Source organism: Aythya ferina (genome assembly GCF_964211825.1).
Source record: "Aythya ferina genome assembly, chromosome: 5".
Lineage (NCBI taxonomy): Eukaryota > Metazoa > Chordata > Aves > Anseriformes > Anatidae > Aythya > Aythya ferina.
The window spans coordinates 16638255-16662549 of NC_140301.1; positions in this window are offsets into that span (position 1 = coordinate 16638255).

Below are 24295 nucleotides of genomic sequence, written 5' to 3' on the forward strand. Positions count from 1 at the left end.
CTTGCTTGTTGTCCTCTGAAATTGGGCTAAGATTAGGCATGTTTAGACCAGGTGCACATATATGATAATACCTAATGCAAATGGAAAGACAGATATATACAAGAAAAATAATTCATCACAGTATGTCATTTCATGTGATAAACCACAGAAATAATTACTGAAATGTATATATATAACAAGTCAGCCTGTCTATTTCACATGCCATCCACCTGCGTATGCATTAGCCTAGGACATAGACTTGCATTTCAACCCCCTAAGCACTTCAAAGAGCTGCAATAGATAAATAAATAAAACTGACATGGAAATATTTCCTTCCTTCTCACCCAGACATGGAATTTCTCCCCTAAAACATATTGGCCTGAGGTAGACAGCAATCCATATTTAGCCTGGGTGCGGCAGAACCTGATGCTGCCCAGAAAATTTAGTTGAAGGAGATGTTCATCTCTGCGAAAAGGGTCCTGCAAGATTATTATTATTATTATTATAGTGAGAAATACATAATATTTTTTTTTAGCTTGAGATAATCTTATGGAACATGAAAATCATGAAGCAAATATTCAGCTGGAAATGCAGTTGACCATTGTTTTAAGGTGAGGCCATTAGTTCATACCCATTGTGCGTCTGTTTCCATGACATTATTGTTAACAACACAAACTGCGCGGTGAAATGTCAGAGCTTTTGGAATTTTCTTACTCCCTTGGCAACAAAGAGTTAAATTCCTGACACCAAAATTTTGTAAAATAATTAAAGGTACTAAATGAAGTATGATTTCAAAAGAGAATCTGACAACTAATCCAACAACAGTAACAAAGCCCCAACATTTACAAAATGTCTTTTTGAGAAGCCTTTGACAAAGCAGATATGGAATCTATGATGGTGCAACGTAGTAGAGAAGCACCAAAATAGCTCATTCATGATTTTATCATATACATGAACTGTAGCCAGCACCAATTAATTTTGATAAAATCCTGTTAGGGAATACATGGTTTGGAGCCCTAGAAAAGGAACGTGTGTGGCTTACAGCAATATAAAAAGTTTTGGTTTTGTTTTTGTTTTTAATGGAATCCCCTTAGAGGATGAAATTCTGGCCCATCTGAGGTCAAAGGCCAAAATTCCACTAAACACAGCATGGCAGCCTGTCCCTATAATATATATTTATTTGGGTTTTATTAAGCATAGAGACCAGTAAATGAAAATACCTGAACTTACGATGAAAAAAGAGATATCAATGGACAATGGTTTCTTTATCAAATGGGAGCAATTGAAACAGAGGGAAGAATAGAATTTTGTTTCTGTCAAAATTACTCGCATTTTTTTTCAAAAATAGAAACACGGAAAAAGGATGTTCATAATTTGAAAAAAAAAATCTTTTTTTTTTTTCTTTTTCTATTATCATCAGATTATTATTTTTTAAAATAAAAAATCCTTTTATGAACACATTTTTGTGGAAATGTCAAGCTTTTCATGGGGAGCTAAAGAGTGTAATCTCAGTGAATATAAAAAGCACAAATCTCATTAGGTAATTGTGGTCGTGGCAGCGTACATTCTGCACAGACTACAGCTGGCCTGTGAGACGGGCTGTAAGGCAGTTTCAGGGGTGGAGGGAGGATTTTATATCCATTTAACTACGATCTCCAAAAGATATGGTATTTTTAATAAGATTTCCTCCTGTGTCCCTAGACTGCAATCTTATTTGCTACATTTCAGACTGGATTTAATTTTCATGATCAACCCTGAAACCAGGTTTGTAATGGAAATGGTTGTAAATGCTTCAGTGTAGCAAATCCTGTACTGCACACTTTTCTTGGGCTCTGAGTGCTGGTGGGAAGGCATAAGAAGAGTCTGTGCTGGTTTAAGCCAGAAAAGCTACTCTTTTGGCTGGAGGGCAAAGCACTCCCTTGGGAAGTTGGGCACCCGGTTCTACTCCCATCAACCTTTTGTTCCCAGATGTAATTTACAGCTTGTGTCCTGCAGAGAGTCAGGAAGATGAACAATGGCTCCTAGTTGTTTACTTCTGAAAAAGGCAGCAACCCAGATTGGCACCTACCGCATGGATTCATCAGCCTGTTTTACTGGTTTGCCCCAGATCCCTAAACAACTTGCTAATCCAACGCAGTCAAAAGTCTCTAACAGCCAGAATCCCTCAACTACTCTGAAAGAAATGTTCAGCAGCAAGGTTTCCTCTGCAGCAGACTGCCTGGCCCCATCAGCTTCCTTGCTCCTTTCAGTGTCCCAAAACAGTCAGCCCCTGGCTGACTTCATGGCTCACAGAAGTACGCCTTCAGGACATCCCAGTGCCTGTCCCCATCCACAGCTTCCACACCATTGTATCCCGTTAGTTTCTAATGCTAGATGCTGGAGATGGGGCAGGAAACCTGCACAGAGCACACAGCAGCTGCCACCAAGAGCCAGATGTCCAAGCACGCAGCACAGGAGTACTGGATGTGTTAGGAACCCACAGAGCCAAAAGCAGCTGGGGGCTGGGGCTGGGGGCGGTGCAAGTGGGACTGAGGGAACAGGGGGAGACATCTCTCTGCAGGTGGTTTTACTCTTCCTCTGTCCCTCCCTCCTCCTTCACCCTCCCAGCACATACCTTGCAACACAAACCTGAAAATCTACACATCAGTGCATGACTGCCATCTCTGCACTGATCTTTGTCTTCCTGCTTTTGTTTCTTTCATCTGCAGTTTAACAATAGGTAAATCAAGCTTATACTGTGCCATCTCCACAATGAGCTGTTTCTTGTCCTCCCCTTTCTCCTCCCCTCTGCCCCTTTCTCCATTCTTCTCCTCCTGGTTTTGCTTCTTGACTTCTACCTCTACTCCTCTCTCCCGTCTCCACTTGTTTCACCCTTTTCTTATCTCCCATCCTTTCTTATCCACTCTCTCTTTTATGCAGTGGAATAACGAAGTCAAACATTTAATGCCCCCAAAGAGCAGGTGAGCTTTACAAAACTCAAACATACTCACTACTCAGGAAACTCTCGGGATTTGCATTAGCAAACTTAACTGAACGAACAGATAAGTCCTTGGGGCCTCTCACACCTAATATGGGCCTGACCAGAGCCCTTCAAAGTCAAGGGAAGTTCTGTACTGATTTTGAGGAATTTCAACTCAAGCCATCTGTGAACAGCATTTGGTTTAGTTACAGTATCTGTATTACGATAACTCTGCATACTGAGTTACATTTTTTTCCTGTATGTATATAAACTGAAAGGATGGAGGGATTCCATTGGATTTATAGCTACTGATAAAATATTTTCCTATCTAAAGAAAGTAGAAACCAAGTTCAAGTTGGATTCATTCATGGAACAATTTCTGTTTGCACAGTATATGTTTGTGCCAGTCTTGCCATGGCCACATGCAACAGCCACATTTAGGCTGTGCCCTAAACTTAGCAGCGTGGGAATGAATAGGTAAGCCTCTCTTTTCCAGTTATGAAGAGCACTAAAACCAGACCTGGGCTGTACATAAACAGAAGCTTACTGAATTTCAGCAGTCTCCCTGTTAGTCAGTATATGACCCCTGTGAAAGGTGGAAGGGAAGGAAAAGTATCCTAATTTTAGACCATAATAGGCATGTTTGTTTTGAGAGACAAAGATAATAGCTGGTTCTAGTCTGGCTCTAGGAGGGAAGGTGCAGGTGTGTGCACGTCATGCAATGAGCAGGGCAAGGAAGCTGATAGGCGTAGCTTTTGACTACTAAACTGGCTGGGTAAAATACACATCAAACAGTCTGCCCCTTCTCATGGCTTTAGGTAGTTCATCACTAGAGCAACAGCATCTTCCTCAAAAGAGCAGTCCTTTTGCCTCATTGGACCTGCAGACATCAGCAGCAAATAGCATATTCTTACCCCCAAATAGCATATTCCATACCCCAAAATAAGAAATCTTAAACCCTGTTAGTTCTGCAGGCTAAACATAGCCAGCAATAAATGAACTTGGCTCCTCCTGGTACAACATCAGCAGCTTGTTTACTCAGATTCAATCCTTGCCACGTGGGCATACTCAGCCACAGTCTGGGCAACTGTCTCCATGAGCTTCAGCTGGGAAACAGGGACCCTGAGGCCCAAACAGCACTAAGTGCCCCTCCAAGGATGGAGAAGGCAGGAACCCACCCCCAGTTTATCCATTGGAGCTTACTCAGAGCATGCAGAACTGTCAGTTAGGAAAGCAGTTTTCGCTTCTGATCTCTACATAATTTATGTAGGAATTGTCAAGGAAAATAAATGGTGACGTCTGAGGGAAATTGCTTTCTCTATATAAATAAGCAAAAAAAAAAAAAAAAAAGTAATTCTGGGTGTCTGCAAGCAGGATTTTTGTGTGAGGCTGGGACAGAAGTACATAAAATAGATTTCATAAAATTAGTGACACAGGAAATTCTGTTTTTGCACATTTCCGTATTCCTGAATTTCTGGTAGAGAAATAGATAAGGGAAGAGCTGAATGCTATTATAACACAGTAAAAATTAATCTTAGAATTGGGAATTGTCACACTAGAGCATACATCCATTGCCTACTTCATAATTTGGCTTAAGAATAAAAGGCAGTATTTTAGAAATTGAAACAAACAAACAAACAAACAAACCAAAACATACACTCATTTGGAATATTATGACATAATTGGTAAGAGTTCAATTATATGTTGAAGTTTCTTTCTTTCCTTCTTTCCTTTCTTTCTTTGTATACATAGCATAACACATCTGTGTCTGAGTGCATGTTTCTTACTGACCAAAGGCTGATATTACTGGTGTTCAACTTAATTTGTCTTTCCTTTAGTAATACTGAGTGACAATAATTTGGCTTTTTTTGGACCTCAATAACATCCGTCCCTTAAGGGGAAGCAATAGTGTAAAGTAATACAATAAACAGAGATCCAGGGGATATACTGCTACTCCCACTCTGAGTAGCAGTTAATGCTACAGATCTGGGTCAGTCACATCTTTCTGTCTCTGTTTTCTCCATCCATCAGCAGTCGAATAATGGCAGAGCAAGGAGGAAAAAAAAACACCTTAAATATGATTTTAAAAATATTATTGCATACAGTTGCAGTCATTTCAAGTTGGCTTTTGAGAGACATTTAAGTTGATAGGGTCTTTCAGTAGGAGAAATTTTCCCAATAGAAATTCTATATGTAAAAAATGAAATTCAGTGTTTAATGCAATTTAAATTACAAAATTTGCACCATGTTGGTAAACTATATAAATGGACTAAATACAGCATCCCATGATTATTGTTGCCAACCAAACCCCTATAATTTTTTGGTTCTTGAACACTCTTTTTCAATAATTTGTGACTCATTGGTAAAGACAATATTTACTCAGAAATTTACTAGATTCTTCTGAATAATACATCTAAGATATTTGCACTGTGTTCACAACCTTTTAATTTGTAGAAATGTACAACTGGTAATAAATAAAGTATTATGAGTTATTTGTTCACCTCTAAAACACTACTTATGTATGCTAAATGTTTTATTGAAGTGTTGGAAGGATTAAGCAGGACGTGTCTGAACAGCATTTTGAACAAGTCAGATCTGGAAAGCTATTAAGACTCCTTGAGATGTCGAAGTTTCAGATAACTTGCACTGAATTTACAAGAAATGATCCATGTCTGAGTCATCTGAGATTTCAAAGATACGATATGAGAGCAAATTTGGTGACATACAAATGAATATGAGAACAAGTAAGAGTGTTCAGTTTATCTGCTGTCCATTGTACCTGGAAGTTCTACCTGTAAGAAGACCCTCTTCCTATCTTGAAAGATATATTAAGATAAAGAGGTTTATACACATAAGATTCTAAGATTCACACTCCACAAAGTCTGCTTTCTATAACCATATTGTGAACTCTTTAATTATTACAAGAATTTAGTGAAAAGTTTTTCTAGAGTGATGGGTAGAAGAGGCAGAGAGAATAGCAGGGAAAAAAAGCCAGATGCGTCTGGTACTATCATAAACTCTGCACACCACTATCTAGCAAGCAGAAAATGCTGGCCATTACCATAAAAAGAGTATCACACTAAACAGATTTTTTAAAATCTTGGGACAAAATGGAATGCATTGAGAGAACTCCTGTAAAGCTTCTTTCCCTTATACAGGCGGAAATCTGTTTGATATTAGCTAGCCCAGGAAGGATAGATCTACATCATCGTCAATTCTTACAAATGTATTACTCCCTAAGTTATGAATTATACAAGGCATATCTCAAGGGGCATAGATGTGAGATAGACAGGCTATGAATGTTCAACAGTCTGGTTCAAATAAAGATATAAGGATACTAAAGCTTATCTCAACTATTTAAGGATTCCTTTTTAACTTCTCCCTCCCATATTCAAATTCAGTTCTTCAATCCCAGTCTAGCTAGTTTTTCCTCTCTTCTTAATCACACTTTTCTTTACAGACAGATATCTGAAAGTCAGTTTGCATGGCCCAGTCTTTGCTGAACTTAGCATTTCCAAAAGACTTCTTTTTTCCAAGCTTAGTCCATTTGAGAATTAATTAAAGAAATCGAAGCATAGAAAACAAAGCAAAACAAAACAAAACAAAACAAAGTATTATTGAGAAATAAAAGGTAAAAATAGATCATACACTGCTGGTCACATGCAGACAGAAAGTCTTACTGACTGTCTGAAGAGGCCCAGACTGCACCTCTCAAGAGATTACTCACTTCCTTCCAAGATATGGGTGCATCATGTACAGAGCACAGCAGCTCCTTTGCACAATATCGTTAAGTATGAGAATTTCAGAGAACAGAAATATCTGTTTAACTGTAAATTTAGGTTACAATCTTAATTATTCACATTGTGATTATCTGCATTAAAATGCAGCCAAGACCATAGAACTAAATACACATTTATTAGTGAATAAAAACAGAGTATTTGCTTGCATTTTTTTAATGGATGTGGAAGACAGGTTTAAGTACTTCTGCTATGACCATTTCAACCACAGCTGCTGTCCTGACAACTTGTGTTAGCTAGCAAACTCTTTGGGCCTCTTGAGCTGGGAGTCTCTCAAGCATTCCTGTTGAAGTTACTGTTTAGCCTAGACAGTTAGGGGAATGTTGAAGCAGAGAAAGAAACTGAACCTACGGCAGGATGGCCTCGTTAGACACCCTTGTGGGAGAATCAGGGTCCTCTTCCTTCCCCTGGGAGGAGGCAGCTTAGCAAGTATATACATGTCTGCATAGCACAGAAAGCCCTAACCATCTGTCAGCTGAGCCTGCTTCAGAGCTGAAAATGTAGCCACAGTTGTATGGCATTGCATATGAGATAATTAGACTTGCAGATACAGCTAACTAGCTCCATCCTGGTAATGATCTATGGCTTTCAGGAACTCATGCTTCTGCATAGCTCTGAATTACATCATGTGGATATGCCAGCTGAATATATCTCTTTGCTCTCATCTACTGTATGCTGAAGTCCTGTCCCTAGTCCGTAGCAGTGAGCTAACATAAAGAACACAGCACATTGAAGGATTTAGTCATAAGCTACTGGTAATGCTGTTTGTGGACTTTCAGGTAGGAAAGGGAGTATCTTCCACAGACGTCTGGGGCAGTTCATCTCTTCTTCACCTCCCTTCTTTTTTCTTTTGCAAGTTTCTGCAGGATTTCAGATTTTGCTGGATTTAGGCTGAAGCAGTAGCCTATTCACTAACAGATTTTGGCCTTGTCATGTAAGAAGCTATTTGCCAAAGAAGCAAGTCTTGTCAAGCAAGACAAGGAGAAACTCCTCCAGAGGCTCAATTGATGTAAAGGATAAAATTTGGAGTGGAAATATTAAGATGAACATTAGGAAGGTCCTGGTGTGATACCAGTTACATAGTGGGATAGCTTCTGAGAACACTCTCACCCTTGCTGAATGATGGATGAGATGACTATTCATTTTAAACTATGAGGCTATGATTCACTTAAGAGCATCCCACATCTCCAGTACAACACAATTGAAACTTGTAACACCTGAACAGTCACTGAAACCAGACCTAGGGGTTAATCACACCATGGTGGGATATGCCACTCCTTGGAGACTTCGTTGTAGACAAGAGGTGCTTTCAGTCACACAGCTGCCAGGCTGAAACACAACTAGAAGTTTCTTCTCTTTCCTGGAACACAGGTATACTTGATTACTTCATGTGAAAGGACTTTTGTATTTTAACCTGTATAGTATTGATGTTATTGATCATCTCATAGACATCCTGGATTTTACACTCCTCAAGAATTCATTTCAACATCCGTGAAGGACAAGAGATTACCACCAGATGGCTAATTACTAGGTGAAAAATAAAAAATACTTTGAATATGAGGTTCATTCTTAACAGTCACTTGGTGCTCCAAAAGAAACATCAACTTATCTATATTTTCCTTTACTCTGTGCCTTTGTCGTGGAAAGATGGTGCCATGTTCTGGGTTGTGCAATGCAATTACACAATTGCATGATCCTCGCAAGATCAAGATCTTAGAATAATTTCTACTGCTTTGTATACTGCTTCACAGATTCCTTAGTTGCTTTTAACACACACACACACAAAAGAGAAAATATAAGGTTTGATACCTGACTGAATTCTCCCTTCAGCCACAGGCATTGTAAGCAAATCTATACAAAACATCTCTAAAGAGTCATGTAGAGATCTGCTACCTTAAGTACAATCTTGTCATGTTATTATGCACAATAATCACTTTTTAGCATGGCATGCAGTACTAAAAATATTGGAAATGACTATGTGGTTCTGACTTGTTTCTTAAACTCTTATGACCCAAATGGTACTGTGGGGAAGAAATCATAGAAATAAGGGCCACAGGATTTTAAACATGAATATTAGGATTGACCTAAACACATTCTTTTCTGGTTGTCATTACTTTAATGTCATGGATGAATAATTTTGTGCCTACTGAAGCTCAGAACCATGAAATATATAATACCTTTTCTTTTAAGTATGGTAGTATCGTAGTACAGCAAGGAACAGGTATAACGTATATCAAGAGTTATGTTCGTCACTGAAATATTAACTCTAAAGAGATCTCAAGCAAAATGTACTTACAGTCCTTTGGATCACCCTTCATAATGCTCACTCGTGCACAGGTTTAGCCATGCAATATCGACCATACAAGTAACACTAAAATACCTTCATGAATCTGAGAGCCACAAGATGAATTATAGGAAACTGAGGGAAAAGAGGGGAGTTCCACAAGAGGTTCACATGATAATGGTTCCTTCTCCTTTTTGGGGCAGAGCTGAGCTGGGCTGGACACACAGGGCAACTCAGCAAGATTGACCTCAGCCATTCTTTCCTACTAGCAGAGACAAATTCATCAGAAGCTGTGGTACCAGCAGAGGCTTCCTCATTCCCCATTGCTAAGTAGTCCCAGACTAAAGTCTCATAAGGATCATGAGCTACAGTTTGATCCTGTGTATTTTTATGTTTTGGTCCCTTGTCCTGAATGTATAAACTCTAAGTTGGAGTTATCCTCTTAGAGGAAGAAAAGCAATTTCTTGATTTCAGTAGAGATTCTTTCTCAATATGAGTAGAAAAATGTATTCTCCCAAGATAAATTTGGTGCAGAAATCAGTGCAAAGCAACAAAAAATAAAATATGAAAATGGCAAACATAAATGAAGCATTCATTTTTGACAGCTTGAACCTTTCATTTTTTCAAGGTCTGAATACTATTTATCAGGCAGTCTGAGAATTTGTGCAGAAAGCAGTCTGAACTTGGATGTTCAGCCAATCTTTGGAAAATCTATGATCAACATACAACTCAAATGGCATTCAGCTGTATCTGTCGATGACTTCAAACTTAATGTTAAAATAAAAGGTGAATAGGATACAAAGTATAATGATAGAAATTTGGTCTATTCTGTGCTTGAAGTTTTAAAGTTAAGGAGCTTGATTTCCCCTTTTTGGTTATAAAGTTTAGCTTTGTTTAAGAATCCAAACCTATCCCAAACACTTACAATGTAGGTCTATTTCCAGTAAACCAATATGCATCACTAATCCAAATACTATTATTACCTTTTCTCCCTATCTATACCCCCAAACCGAACAGATTCTAGAGGGAAGAAGAACCTCCAAAGTCTTAAGAATTTCTATAAACCTCAGCTTGTCTTCTCTGATAAATCAAAGACATACCAGAATTTGCATCTCTGGTGATCGTTATGAGATGGAGAGAGGTGCAAACAGTAGAGAAAAGGTGAGCCTGGAGAGAATTCATAAACCTGCTTTAAGACATATTCTCAAGTCAGATACGAGTCTGAGAAAGGACACGAGCCATGATATGGACAGAGAACTCATTTCTACCCAGCAATTAAAACTGCGTTGTCTCAATCAGTAATCATTTGCACGTAATCACCACCTACTCACATGCATTCTGGATAAACGGAAATTCACTTCTTAAATTTATTTTTTAATTCAGCATCAAACACATTTGTTTAATTATTTTCAAAAGCTTTTGAAATGGAATCAGAAGCCATCTGTGGGGTTTATAAATAAACTCAGGTTTCCAAATGAACAAACAGATTTTTCTCAACATTCACCTTAGTCCAATCATTTCTTTCCTCTGCATGTGGCTACATGATGAATGAAGGAAAGAAATAAATAACCATGCCAAGCATTTGGCAATGAACTCGCTCTATTATAGTCAAGAAATTGCACATCAGATGAGAAGCTGCAGAACTTAATTAAAAGGAAACACAGTCACAGTTTGTTACTTTTCTTTTTTTTTTTTTTTTTTTTTTTTTTTTTTTTTGAGTTACAATTTATTTTAAGCTTTCAGAAATCCTCAACATCCTCTTAAAGGAAACAAAGATCTTAGCAATGTGAACAGATTTTAGAAAGTACTAAAATGGCATTCAAGGATTGCTTGGTTTAAATATTCCTCTGTATTTCTGCACAGTTACCCTACTGTTTGGGTTCCCTTACAACTATTATTATTGTTAGCTTTAGTGGAGACATTCTTTTAAAGGAGAAAAACTGTGGCAGAAATATAAACATAAATGCCTGTCATGTTAGGTTTGCCTAAATATGATTTTAAAAGGAAAGAGAGAGACAAAAAAAAAAAAAAGAGAAAACCAACAAAACACTGAGTTACTCAGTTGTGGTATCAGGTTTCTTTGTATCTATTTTCATTTTGACATGCAAATGAAGGCTGAAATCTCCACTGTAGCATGTATCATAGAAGGACACAAGTACATATATTTATTGAGATTTTTACACTTTACATTTTTCTGTGTGTGTGCATGTAAAACAAGCAACTTTATGAATCACCCATCACATATCTGAAGAACAAAACTACAAGAATATGTGATGAGGGGATTCCTGAAGGACTTCATAAGAATTCAGCTTTGGCGTTACTCAAATTAAGGTACCACTTCTCAGTATCTCTGTGTAACTTTGTTCTGAACTCTGTGATTTTCTTGAGGATCTTCATCCTGATCTGATTTACATAAGGAAGGGGCTAAAACTGATCAGCTCTTTTAAGACAAGGGAAATTCCAGACATGCAAAAAGTCACTACTGCTACGACTGACTACCTTTTGAAAGAGAACATCCCAGTTTGCTCTCTCTGGTGTGGGGGAGTAGGTATATGTTCTTTCAGATACTGCTTTACGTAGGTAACTATTTATTAACTCTTATGCCTAGTAGCTACTTCCAAGTGACTGTTCAGGGATGTGATGTTGTCTGAATGGAAACAGACAGCTATACAACTGAGAAATTGATCTAAACTTCAGAGAAATGTGAGATTTCAGAAACAGCCTTATTCCTCTCAGCATTTCCTGCAATAACTCTAGGAAATGCTTTTTATAGTTTCCATTTGGAGACACCTGACTTTCCTTGTCCACTCTATAGAAACTCTAGGTGAGGTTCCGGCTTTTACCTGGGGAACCAAAGGTCTGACACATTGAGTTATTAAGTATTCAAGTGTTTTACAGGATCTAGCTTAAAAAGTATGTTCCTCAGAAATTATGTCAGTGACTCTGCCTGGTCTCAATGGGATTATTCTTGGACTTAAAATCATGCATGAGTTTAGATGTTTTGCTGAATGAGAGATTTCACGTTGCTAACTGATCAATGATTGCCACTGAGGCATTATTATACACAGACTTCCTTTATTCTACTATTTATAACTGGGCAAAATTAATGTGAACTGTTGTCATTTTATTTGCAGATCACAGTAAACAGCTTTTCGATCTCCGAGATTGGCTACTCAGGAAGGGAGGCAATGGCAGAACAAGTTTTCTTTTTGTTTGTTATTGTTGTTTTATTATGAACTCTGTAATCTAAATTCTGCCCAAACAAATTGCAGTTTTAACTAGAAAGATATGGAAGACTGATATGCAAGATAGGAATTTATGAATTTAAACAAGGTTAGGTTTCTTTGATGTTTTGCTGGATTTTTTTTTTTTTTAAACTATCCAAACGAATCTAGGAAAAACATGAATGTTTGTTACAGGGACCACCAAGCAAAGAAGCACCGGTTTTAGAAGTCCAGGGTATGAAAAAACTAAAGCCTTTATCATTTTGCATGTGTACTGAAAGTGCTTTATACAATCCTAAATTGTCCTTAGGGGACCTGGAGTATGTTTTGAAATGTAGAGTTATTTGACCAAATCATTATAATATTCTTTGATTCCTGATATCTTGGAAACAGAACGAAAAGTTCATGCTTAGAACTCTTTTCAGATCTGTATAACTCAAAAGTGTGCTCAAGTAATTAGACCTCCATATTTCTTCCAATGACTCAGAATATGGTAAAACAAGTTTTCCTCTACAACACCAAATTACTGCATTTCATGCAGTCAGAAATTGAGTGTTTAGAGGTGTGGGAGGCATGAAGAACACCCTGTTTTGCTTAGGAAATATCAGATAGACTGGAGCAATGCAGAGGTGAGGAGCTGAACTGGGAGGGAACAAAGTAAACCGGCAATTAAAGGAAACAGGGAAAGCAATTGTAAATAAGGAAAGTTGACTTAAAATGTGATTTCAGGTGAACATTTCAAATGGCAGATTTTCCTGCCAGCCTACAAGGAAGTAAGAGTTGAATTTGTGAAAGGGATTCAGATATCTTGCGGTCTTGTCTCTGTCCCATCAGAGTCTAAAATGCCACAGTAATGATATTAACCCCAACAGAAGCATGTTTGCTGTTTTGTTTGTTTGTTTTCTTTTATTTTTGTGTAATACCTAAAATCGTCTAAACAACATAGTGAGGAATCTTCTGACATTACATTATTTTGCTGTTTCAACTTCCTTTTTCTATAGTTCCCTCAAATTCCTGTTTCCCCTCTACTACCTACCAGTAATCACACCTCTTCCATCATAAAAAGTACCCAAAGTTCTTACCTAAATTGAAAAGGAGGTTTCACATTTTTTCAGTCTGCAATTAGGTTTTAAAAAATTCTTCTTAAGTCAATTTTTCTCTAGCTGGATGTTAGGTTAAAATTTGAGTCCTTACGAATTTTCTCTGAAAGATTATTTAGAATTTTAAATTCTAAACAGTGAGTTACCCCTATTTTCTGGTATTTCCACACAGTAAGCAGCCTAGCTTCAGCTTTTGGTAATTCTCAGGATACCTCTAATAACTGATATCCCAGAGCTGAAGATATTTTCTTGTATCGTTGCATGGTCATTAATGGCTCATAATACTGGCTCATCAAGTATCTGTTTCATACTCCAGGCAGCTTCAATTATTATAAACCACTGCTTAAAAACTATTGATGACTGCACATTTTATTCAGACAGAAGTTCTTAGGACAAAAATCCCAAAGATAAAGTATTTATGTGCTAAAGACTCTCTGAAACACAACTCTTTACTATCTTTCAGAATACCACCTCGTAGAAGAGTTTTCCTATACTTCCACTCATTCAGCAAAGGAATGATTTCTTTTTATTCTTTATACTCATTGGACTAATGAGAATTACATCAAAAAATAACAAAAAAAGAAGTTGCATTAACTTGCTTATTCAGAGATTTCTGTCCAGTCTGTTGCCTTCTGTCTTACTGATTAAATAACAAATAAAACATGTTTTTACATGTTCTCACTTTTTTAAGATATCCATAAGAGTAAATGTTTTCCTGGCTCCTGTATATATGATGAGATTCATTTCCTACTTTGTTACCATGTTCAATATCTTTTTTTTTTTTTTTTTTTTTAGAAAGACAATCTTCTCCCCACTATTTCTCACTGTGCTTCACAGCAAACATTTTCATAGCCTTTGTGTAGAATTTGTCTGCAGAGAGGGACTTAATTCTGCTACTGGCGCTTTTTTTTCCCTCCACCTATTTAGCAGATTGTAAAATGTGTGCGCTTAAAACAGCAATTACTGTCAGTTCTTCCACCACCAATGAGATCACAACTAGAATTAAAGAAATTCCTCTCCCATTACATAATACATTCTTTCCTTTATTTGATCATTATTGATCACATTTATTATTGATCCTATCTATTTTTATCTATTTTTTATTGATCTTATACTATTATTTATCCTATCATTGTTTATTTGATCTCTTCCCCAATCCTCCTGTCCTAAAACATAGAAACTTGGCATAATTTTTTCTATTTCCCACAGCATTTTAAGAAAATTGGTCATCATCCCTCCTAAATGTTGTTAGAACACTTTATTTTATATAACTCTGCAATTCTGACTTAGAAATTGAATTGATTCTGTGTTTATAAGAAAATGTTTTCTCATTTATATTCTCACTTACACATATTCAGATCTTAGTGGAAGAAATTATTAGATTAAGCAAGAAAGTAAAGCAGTTCTAATCTTTGCAGATATGTTTGTATTGAGCCTGACAGTTTCTCCTTCAAAGAGTCAGACTGGATATTCATTTGTGCAATATAAACCAAACAATTCCTCCAAAATGGACTTTCTTGTTGGAAGAGATGAAATTAAAATATTTACCCATCTGTTCTTCCTTATTATTTTGGCCATAGAAAGTCACTGGTATTCTACTACAATTAGAAGTAAATAGGCAGGTCAGAGTTTCAAAAATCCTTCACAGCTCTCCCTGTGACAGCACTTTTAAAAAGAGGTGAACCAATACATTTTTTGTCCTCTGTATTGATATAAGTGATACCATTGGCTTGAAAGAGAGTGCTCAAAGGAAGGTGATCAGAATTTTACAGTGGGAAAAGTTCTTAACAATGAGGCCTATACATTCTGTATACCTATACAGGTACACAGTCATCTTCCAAGGGAAATGATAATTGTAATACAGTCCAGAATAGCATTGGATATACAGCATATTGAAAATATTCTTCTTTGCCAACATCAACAGATTAATTTTTATGTTTATTACACATTGCTTTGGACATCTCCAGATGGGTACATTTCAAAAATTAACTTATATAAATACAGTATTTTACTGAGAGAATTTGAGATAGGAATTTTGCATGGCTTGTGCATGATTACCTCCATGGTAGTTACAAAAAACATTTGTACAGGGACAGTGAATATCAGGATTTTATAAACAGAAAACATGATCTAAATAAATGCTAATGCAGGACAATTTTGACAATCTTCATGCATGTTTCCTGCCAGTCTACATTCAGCAAAGACCTAAATTATTTCAGTGACCAAGAACATAGACATTATTTAGAAAAAAAAATCTCAGGAACTAACCTGGTATTTCCACGGTAAGAAATCCTTGGAGTTTGTAGCTATTGTTTCTAAATAACAAAAGAGTCTGTAATGATTCAAAAATTTAGTAGTTTGTCCACTGATGCCCTTGATAGCCTTTCAAATATTCACTTCAAGAAGAACAAACAGGTTGATAAAATTTTGAATTTATGTCCAATTTAAGCAAGTTTTACAGGGAAATCTGATGCTTGCTCCAATTCCATCACATTTGGTGATCTCAGAAAGAAAGTGATTACCATACAGAACAACTTATTTTTAATAAACAAAACCATCTGGTCTCTTGAATCCCAGAATCAAAGCTTCATATCATTTTAACCACAAGACACTTAAGTTACCCAAAAAGGCAGGAGCAACGTAATTACTGCCTCAAATTATCTCTTCTAGTCTATATGGCCATATCTCTGCTTTTCTGTTATGTCCATTTAGCATTCTTGTACTTGACCACATAATACTTGTCAATGATACTTGCACATTCATTTTCCCAAAAAATTATTAAAGTTACAAGTTTAGTCAATTGTAGTAATTATATCCTTTTTGCTTTCAATAAGGTGTACTGAAGTGTTTTTAAGGAACATATTAACAATAATAAAATGAGATACTGCATAAAGTTTTCCTTGGTCATTTTACCATTAGATCTTTAAGCAGGGTTAGGTTCTATCTCCTTCAGCTTAAAAACAATACTATTGAAAATAATGTCTACTTACATGCTTGATTTCAGGGCTTCTTTATTTCTTCTTCAGAGTACTTTATGCTACCTTAGGCATTATTTCAACATCACTTGGTGCAAACTGGATGCATAATGTATTGCTCCTGGATCTTGATAAATAGATGCTGATTTTCAGTCCATCATTAATTATATCTGCTGACCTGGGAAAATATATTATGTTAGCTTACAAAAACCGTTCAGCTTTAATTGACACTGAATTAAATACTGGGGCAAGGGAATACTTTTTCATAAAACCAAGATCGCTAACAGCAGTTGCTCTAATGGTCTTTTTACATGACAAGAAGAAAACTTCTTTGCAAAAGCAATTAAACATCCTCTTCTAATGTTTATCAACTATCATGGAATTGACTGAGAATGAAATTGGCTAAAATTCAGTAAATGCAAAAATGAATCTGTGCTATTTTCCTTCTTTATCCTAAGTAAAATGCAAAAATCAAATAAGCAAAAGCAACTGCAAAAGACAAAATTGTTTTTCCCCTCTGACCACCTTCTGTTGTGTAATACCTGAAAGCTGATATCTATCATAAAGTTGCAGATTCTTTATTTTGCATACAAAATACAGATATCCTGTATTTTCAGTCACAAGCTCCATTAATAATGGGATATATTTGCACACGCTGAATAAATGAGTGTGACACTCATTATGAACTTTATGAACATTATGAACAAAATCCACACTGATGGAATCACCAGCCAGGATGAAAAAAGTCATCATGGCTTCTCAGATGAGCCTGAGGAAGAAATGCTTTTGAAAGGAAGCAATTCAGAGAGACTATTTTACATTACTGAACCTTACTGCAAGATCAGTCAGTTTAACTAATGAACCCAATATCACTCCCTTGGTTCTGGGAGCACAGGCTGAAAAAAAAAAAAAAAAAAAAAAAAGCAGCCCACATCAGAACTATTAGTTACTCTCAGTAAGTTACATGAAGAAATAAAGCCCTATTGAGGCCTGTGTTTAATCAGCTTGAGTGAAGAAAGAGAGAAATCAAGGGCATTGAAAAGAAGAGCAGTTTATTGAAGATCAGTTGACCTGAAGAACACAGAGCAAACAAACAAATAAAGATGCTTTCTGAGAGGTTCATCTATATGAGCCCACATACTATAAGCACTTCCTTGTTGGGATGTGTGTGCACAAGGCCCAGGGTTCAATAGTGCTACAGCTACTGAAATAGCTTGGCTGTGGCAGCAGTGCTCAGCATGTCTGAAACTGTGTAAAGGTTCAAGTAAGATTTTAGCCACTTGCTTCAGTCTGTACAGTCATGGCTGAACCCCCGTCAGTCCCCATACTCCATATGCTACATCTAACTTTGGAACATCTACATAGGTTCTTAGCCATTCTTTATATAATAGCATAATCTTAGCCTTTTCCATCACACTGGGTATTTATTGCACAAGTTTTGGAAGAAAACAGCTGGTGACTTTGCAGAGAAGAAGAGATGTAAACTTTTTGCAAGGACATTCTGAAAGTCTAACTCAGTGTCTGACATGCTCATCTAGATCATATTTCACTACTATAGTTATATTATAAAGTGCAGCAGCTGGTGAGTGTAAACTCAACAATGCCTTCTAACAGACAAAATAACGTTCAGATGGAGATTCCAAACACTTTGCCAGGACTCTTGAATTAAGCCCTGAGTTTGTCTTTGAAAATAATAACGTTTTTTCCTATTTTGTAGTTAGGATAAATGGACCCTCCCACTGACCTAGACAGTCAGACTGGTCAGCATTTTCAGTTTGCCTTTTCTTTTGTAATTAACATAGAAAATATTATGTGGTTAAAAGGTCAGCTTAATCCCATCTATGCTGTCAAACAGCGCATCAAGTGTCTACAATAATTATTAGCAGACAGTCTTTAAAAGCAACTGAGATTCAGTGTTGCTTCTATGCAGGCCATCGGGAAAAAAACAAAACAATTTTAATGACTCAGTCCTAATAATGAGAAGTTGTAACCTCATTTCTAATGAAGTGCTGATTTTGCCTTGGAAGCAAAGATAATGCTTAATTGAACAAGACATTGAGCAAAATGAAACAGTTGAATCAGTTTGGAGCAATGCAACTATTGAAACATGATGAAAAAATATATTTACATTTGGAAGGGAGAAACAGAACATAAATGTTACTGCGTAAATGTTTATTTTAGCAATTCATATTATTAATTAAAAGAAACAAATTAATAGAAGGAAAAAAAAAAAGAGAGAGAGAGAAAAAAAAACATTTCAGACATAAGTTCGGTCTAAGAAACAGATAATAGTACATGCATACCAAAATCTCCTTGCCAGTTAGTTACCAATCTTGAAAAACAAAAAAACAAAAGCACATTGCTGTTTGTTCTTCATGGGATTTAGTTTCCTGCCTAGTAAATTTTTCTCTGCTCTCAGTTGTAAAATATTACATGCAACTGTACTAAAATACAAGGTGCAGGCCAACTATGTGAACTAGACTGCTGTGTCTAACCGAACTGTCTGGCCATTTTTATCACTGCACCATGTTTTACATTAATTTTCTCTTTCTCTCCTACTGAGATTAAGAGGAAGATTTTAAATAGCAAGTGGGCCAAGAAAACAGAGGCTCCTCTAGATACATTTCCATTTGCTAATGATGGCCTGTTTACAGTCAGTTTTTCTGATCAGTCAGATTTTGTTTAATTTTCTGGTGTAACACTGACAGAACATGTATAATTTCAGTTATATAAATATATGTATGTAGAATTTAAGTGTGCAAGCTCTTCTACTTATTTTCTCCCTTGTGCTCCCAAAATTCACTGAAGTGATTCCTACAGATTCTCAACTCTATATGTTTTTAAGCTGTTCCTAATATTACCAAAACTCATTAACAGCTGCTAATATAAGATCAGCTAGACAGACTCTGATCTCCCCCAGCAAACTTAGCACATATCCATGAAAGATGTGGCAGAGTCTTCACTCTAAAAGCCAACGGAGGGCAAAGCAAGAGTTTAGCAAAGACTGTATTAGAATTTCATCAAAGGGGTTGGAAATTGGTCTGAAAATCAACACCGGCATTTTATTAAAATGTCATGATAGAATGGAAAACCGTTTCAAAATATTTTTGGCTTTTTTATGCTTCTAGATGTTCAGCAAGTTCTTAATGAAACTGTCCTTATCTACTGTTTATGGGAAAGCAATGTAGATCAACATTTTCCTGCGAGCTATTCGAGAAAGCCTACTTTATTCACATAATTCATCTATTCAACTGCAACAGAGATTGTTTAAATAAAATGTTTCCGCTTTGAGTGATTTTTATGTTTCAGTTCCCCTCCCTTTCCTTCCCCTTTTCTTATTTGTTCTTTTTACTAGTTGCATCCACTGAAAATTTCTTCCAAGAAATGTCAAACTTAATACATTATTTGAGGAGATAATATGGTTTGTTTTACAGTGTGTTTATGTTTAATATGATCTCACAAAGACTCTCTTATCTTGTACAAAGAGCTCTCAGATTTTGGACTTCCCATTTGTTCAGCTGAAGACTTCTGTAGTAAGGCTGTAGTAAGGCTGTGTAAGGCTGGACAGAAAGAACCAAGCCACAATAAATTAGATTACATCAGAATGATTTATTTCCATTGTAAAGAAATCCAAGATACAGAGGAAAACCAAACCAACCAAACAAAAACACAAATCCATGAATTTTCCTCTGAAGAGTCTGCCTCACCGTAGTAACCAAAGGCTTTTTAGAGCTAACCATTGAAAAGGTCAATAATCCTTGATTCTTGTAAATCTAGGGCTTAGTTCCAATCAACCTTCTCATGCCACCACACCAAAGAAGCCTTAGAATTCATATTTCTATTTGATTCAAATGCTTAACAGGAGCTAATAAATAATTACAGCAGACAGAAAAATACTGACATTTCTACATTTCTATGTAGAAATGTGTAGATACGTAGTAGATGTGTAGTCAGAATTATATCACTGCAATCTTTCCCATACTAAGAACTAACAAGCATCTTCTCAACAAAACACTATTAGAGAGATGAAATGAAATGAAATGAAATGAAATGAAATGAAATGAAATGAAATAATAAAATAAAATAAAATAAAATAAAATAAAATAAAATAAAATAAAATAAAATAAAATAAACATCAGCTGAGATTTAAATAATGGTTAAATAATGGTAGACAGTGATCCAAGGAAAGATAGAGAATGCCCCGGCATTCTGTTGGTAGCCCCTTTAGTTTTATTTAGCAAATGCATGAAAGAGCATTTCTGAACAGTTCATTATCTGAGGTGTCAAAGAAGAACACAACTCACACTTTTGGCCTTCAGTGATCTAGAACCATCTTACTTATGCTAAATCTGTCCTTCACCACATCTCTTGCTTCCCATGTACAACCTTGAAAGCACTACATCTTTTACCTATATTTTCCTGTTTCGTTCAGGGAAAATGTATCTCCTAAAGAGAGAAATACTGCAGAAGTGGTTCCTAGTCAGAACTAGCAAGTGAAAAGTGTCACTGACTGTCAGTTCTTATTAAATGAGATTAGATGACTAAGGAGCTGACAAAGGAAAAATAAAGCTTTATGCTGAACTTTTATTTGTGCAGTACAATCTATGTTACCTTCTGTAGCCAAAAGTTGCTTTGGTGTCAAGTTTAAATTGGTGAATATTAGCCAGATTTTAATGGCTTTTGAACTTTTACTGCTATGAACTGTTTGTCCAAAACTATATTAAGCTGTATAAGCTAAAGTATAACTATTCCAGAGAGGAACACGCTATAACTTTTGTCAATAGATCAGAGCTTCTTTACACCAGAAAAGTTAAAGAAAAAGTAGTAATTAAAATAAATAAATAAATAAAAATTTGTACAACACCCTACCCAAAAATAACAGTTAACTTCTGAATTGTTAACATGTAATAATTGTTTACTGAATCTGTCAGACTAGTGGGAAAGGTACCAAATTTAGATATGCAATTTAGATTGCAATTAATAATATTCCAAATGTTATTCTATAGTATCTAACAATATTCCAAGAAGTTATTTTAAAAACTATTGCAACTACCAAAAAGCAACAACCTAGGCATGCCAGTTATCAACATCTGAATATAAAACACTTTCAAATAAACGTTATTATAAACTGGGTATGAATCAAGACTACAAGTTGTCTCTCATTTAGCAACTATGCAGTCTGGAAACTGGAAAACACTCTCACTTCTGGCTCAGATCCATTGCTGAATCTCTTGAGTTACTCCAGGCTGATCTCTGACTGGTGAGTAGCAAGAGCTAGCACTAGCCTGTAGGTTTTACTGCCTCTTCTGCTTTATGCTGGAGATATCTACACTGCCGGTTTCTTTCAAGAGTTCTGTTGCCTTTATCTTCCCCATTGCACATATGTTACATGTATCAGATTTATGCCCAACAGAGAATTCTTTTCAACAGGCCCAACAGAGACTTATTTTCAATAGGCAGTATGAGTGAAGATCAAGATATGCCTTGCCCCACATCACCGGTTCCATTCTCAACTATAATACATCAATACCTTGTGACTATCTCTTCATGCCATATCTCTCTACGTGAGAACACACACCATTGCATTATGAAAGCACAGATAAGGTGGGTAGCAAAGTGGCCCCTTGGTTTCTTGTAAAGAAATATTAAAGGGTACTTGAAGAATTTTCACAAATATTAAAATGTGTCAGTATTAAAAGTAGGTCAGAGGGAGCCAAAGATTTTTCAAAACCCCACTGGAGGCTGTCCTAGGGGACCTGTTCTAGCTCACCTTGCCTGAACAGAAGAGGTGGACTAGATGATTTCAAGAGGTCCCTTTCAACCTCAGCAGTTCTGTGAGCTGGGGTCTTGAGGCATTGTACTGGGGTAGGGTAGCGACTTTACAATCTCTCTGGCAGCTTACACTGACACAGCACAGCTCTTCCTATTGCATCTCAATCCCAAATTGAAATTTAACCCTATTTTAAGGACAAGGTGATATCCAGCACTATAACACAGCAAGGATGGAGTAAATATTGAGCATAGCATGCATAACTTTCTACAAAGGATTGAAAGTGCACGAGGTTGTAGGATACCACGTCAGAGATGAGCCCAAGTGTGGGTTGTGCCTGATTGCCCTAGGTCGAATGACTGGGAGAACAGGCATAGGCCCATGAAAGCAGTCTAAAGGTACACAGACAATTAGTGATAAGACTGCTTTTAACCAAAGCAAGTTTAAAGCTACATTTGGTAATAGGTTCATGTGATGTAGATAGGCCAGAATGGAGATGAGGTAAAATCTATCTGAAAAATATGATAAAAAAATTCCATCAAATCTCCTGTACCTAAGAGAGTGACTAAGGGTCACTTCAAAACTTTTTTAATTTGACTACAGAGAACTGAAGCAACCACTTTTAAAACAAAACTAACAATCATTGTCTTGTCTGACTGCAGCAGCTGTAAGTATGATCAAATCTTCCTGCTATGCACATTCATGCAAAGAATTTAGCCACTATTTATAAATATAAAACCACTGAAATTCCCATTGTAGCAACTCATATGTTCATAAGAATGCTTAATTTATTTTTGTGTTCCTCTCACTCATGGTTCAACTGTTTGCTCTCGATGAAACTAACTTGTTTAACTATTAAAAGTAACTGAATCGATGAGGTTTTCCAGAAGAGGAAGTGATTTTTTTTAATGAAGAGTAATATAAAATGAACAAACTGATTTTTTTTTTCTTGTTTCAAATCTTCACTTAGAAAAATCTGAGAGACTCAGATACGTGCATCTGCAGACATTTCATTTTCCACATTTTCCACTCCTAACTGCTGCCACACCTCTATAGAATTACCATCTGGTCCTACTGCTAGGCTGCTTACTAGGATGGCAAACAGGGCCAAAAAATGGAAACACTATTTTTTGTTACTGCCTGAACTACTACTTTTTCTTTTTCCTCCCAAGTTCATATTTCACTGGTTCCTTAGGAATATTATATCTACCAAATCAAAACAATGTGCAAAAAATTATTTTCTATGATTTACATTTAGACCTGGACATGTTCCTTCCAGACAAGAACTATAGTGTTTTAGCTGATATGCGTGCTTCCTATGAGAAAGTTTCCCATGAGAAAACAGTCTCCAGTGCTTTCCAGAATATTTTCAGTATCTACATAAAAAAGATCAAATCTTCAATAAAGCTTTTCTGTTTTCATTCATGTAAATGTACATATTCTTTTAGTATGAAATTTATTGTAGTTAATCCTAAGGAATTTCAGATTTTTCACTCTTAAAAAAAGTGAATTCTGTGACTTTTCTTTTTTTTTTTTTTTTTTACTGTAATTCATGAAATGATCAAAGCATGAAAATGCAAAATGTTTTGCAAAATATATTCTCTTGTTAGTTTTACAGAAGTACAAGGCTTTGTGACAGTGAAGCAGCTTCCTCTCTTACTAACATGGAGTTTGAACACTGATCTAAAGAAACCAGCACTGATTGGGAACAATCTTTCCCTGTATTAGGGTACATTCAGTGAAATATCAAAGCACGTGAGTCTGAATACAGTATTTTGTATTGCCTCCTGAATCTATCCTGCTTACTTCAAGCCTATTCACAACCATCCTAGATTATCTCCTTTTTCATACCTTGATGATACTTTTCTTCATTGAAGAGATTAGACCACTTTCTTATTTTATGTCATTCACATACTCTCCCCTATTCAGCACTCCCCAGAGCAAAACTCAACTGTGGCTATGCATGTCTCCTTTATGACAATATAATGCACTGATAGTCTGGAATCTTCTACAATCATTTTTCCTAAGTGGACTGCAAGGCAGTAATGATGAGAAGATATTTTCTTGGAGCACTAGAGTACATATTGTAATATTTTCTTTATAATACATCTCAGTAAACAGTGTTTGCACATCAAAATTCCAGGCAGACTTGGCCATCCCAGATAGGCTACTATCTCAGACACTAAGACCAGGGAACCATTTCCAAA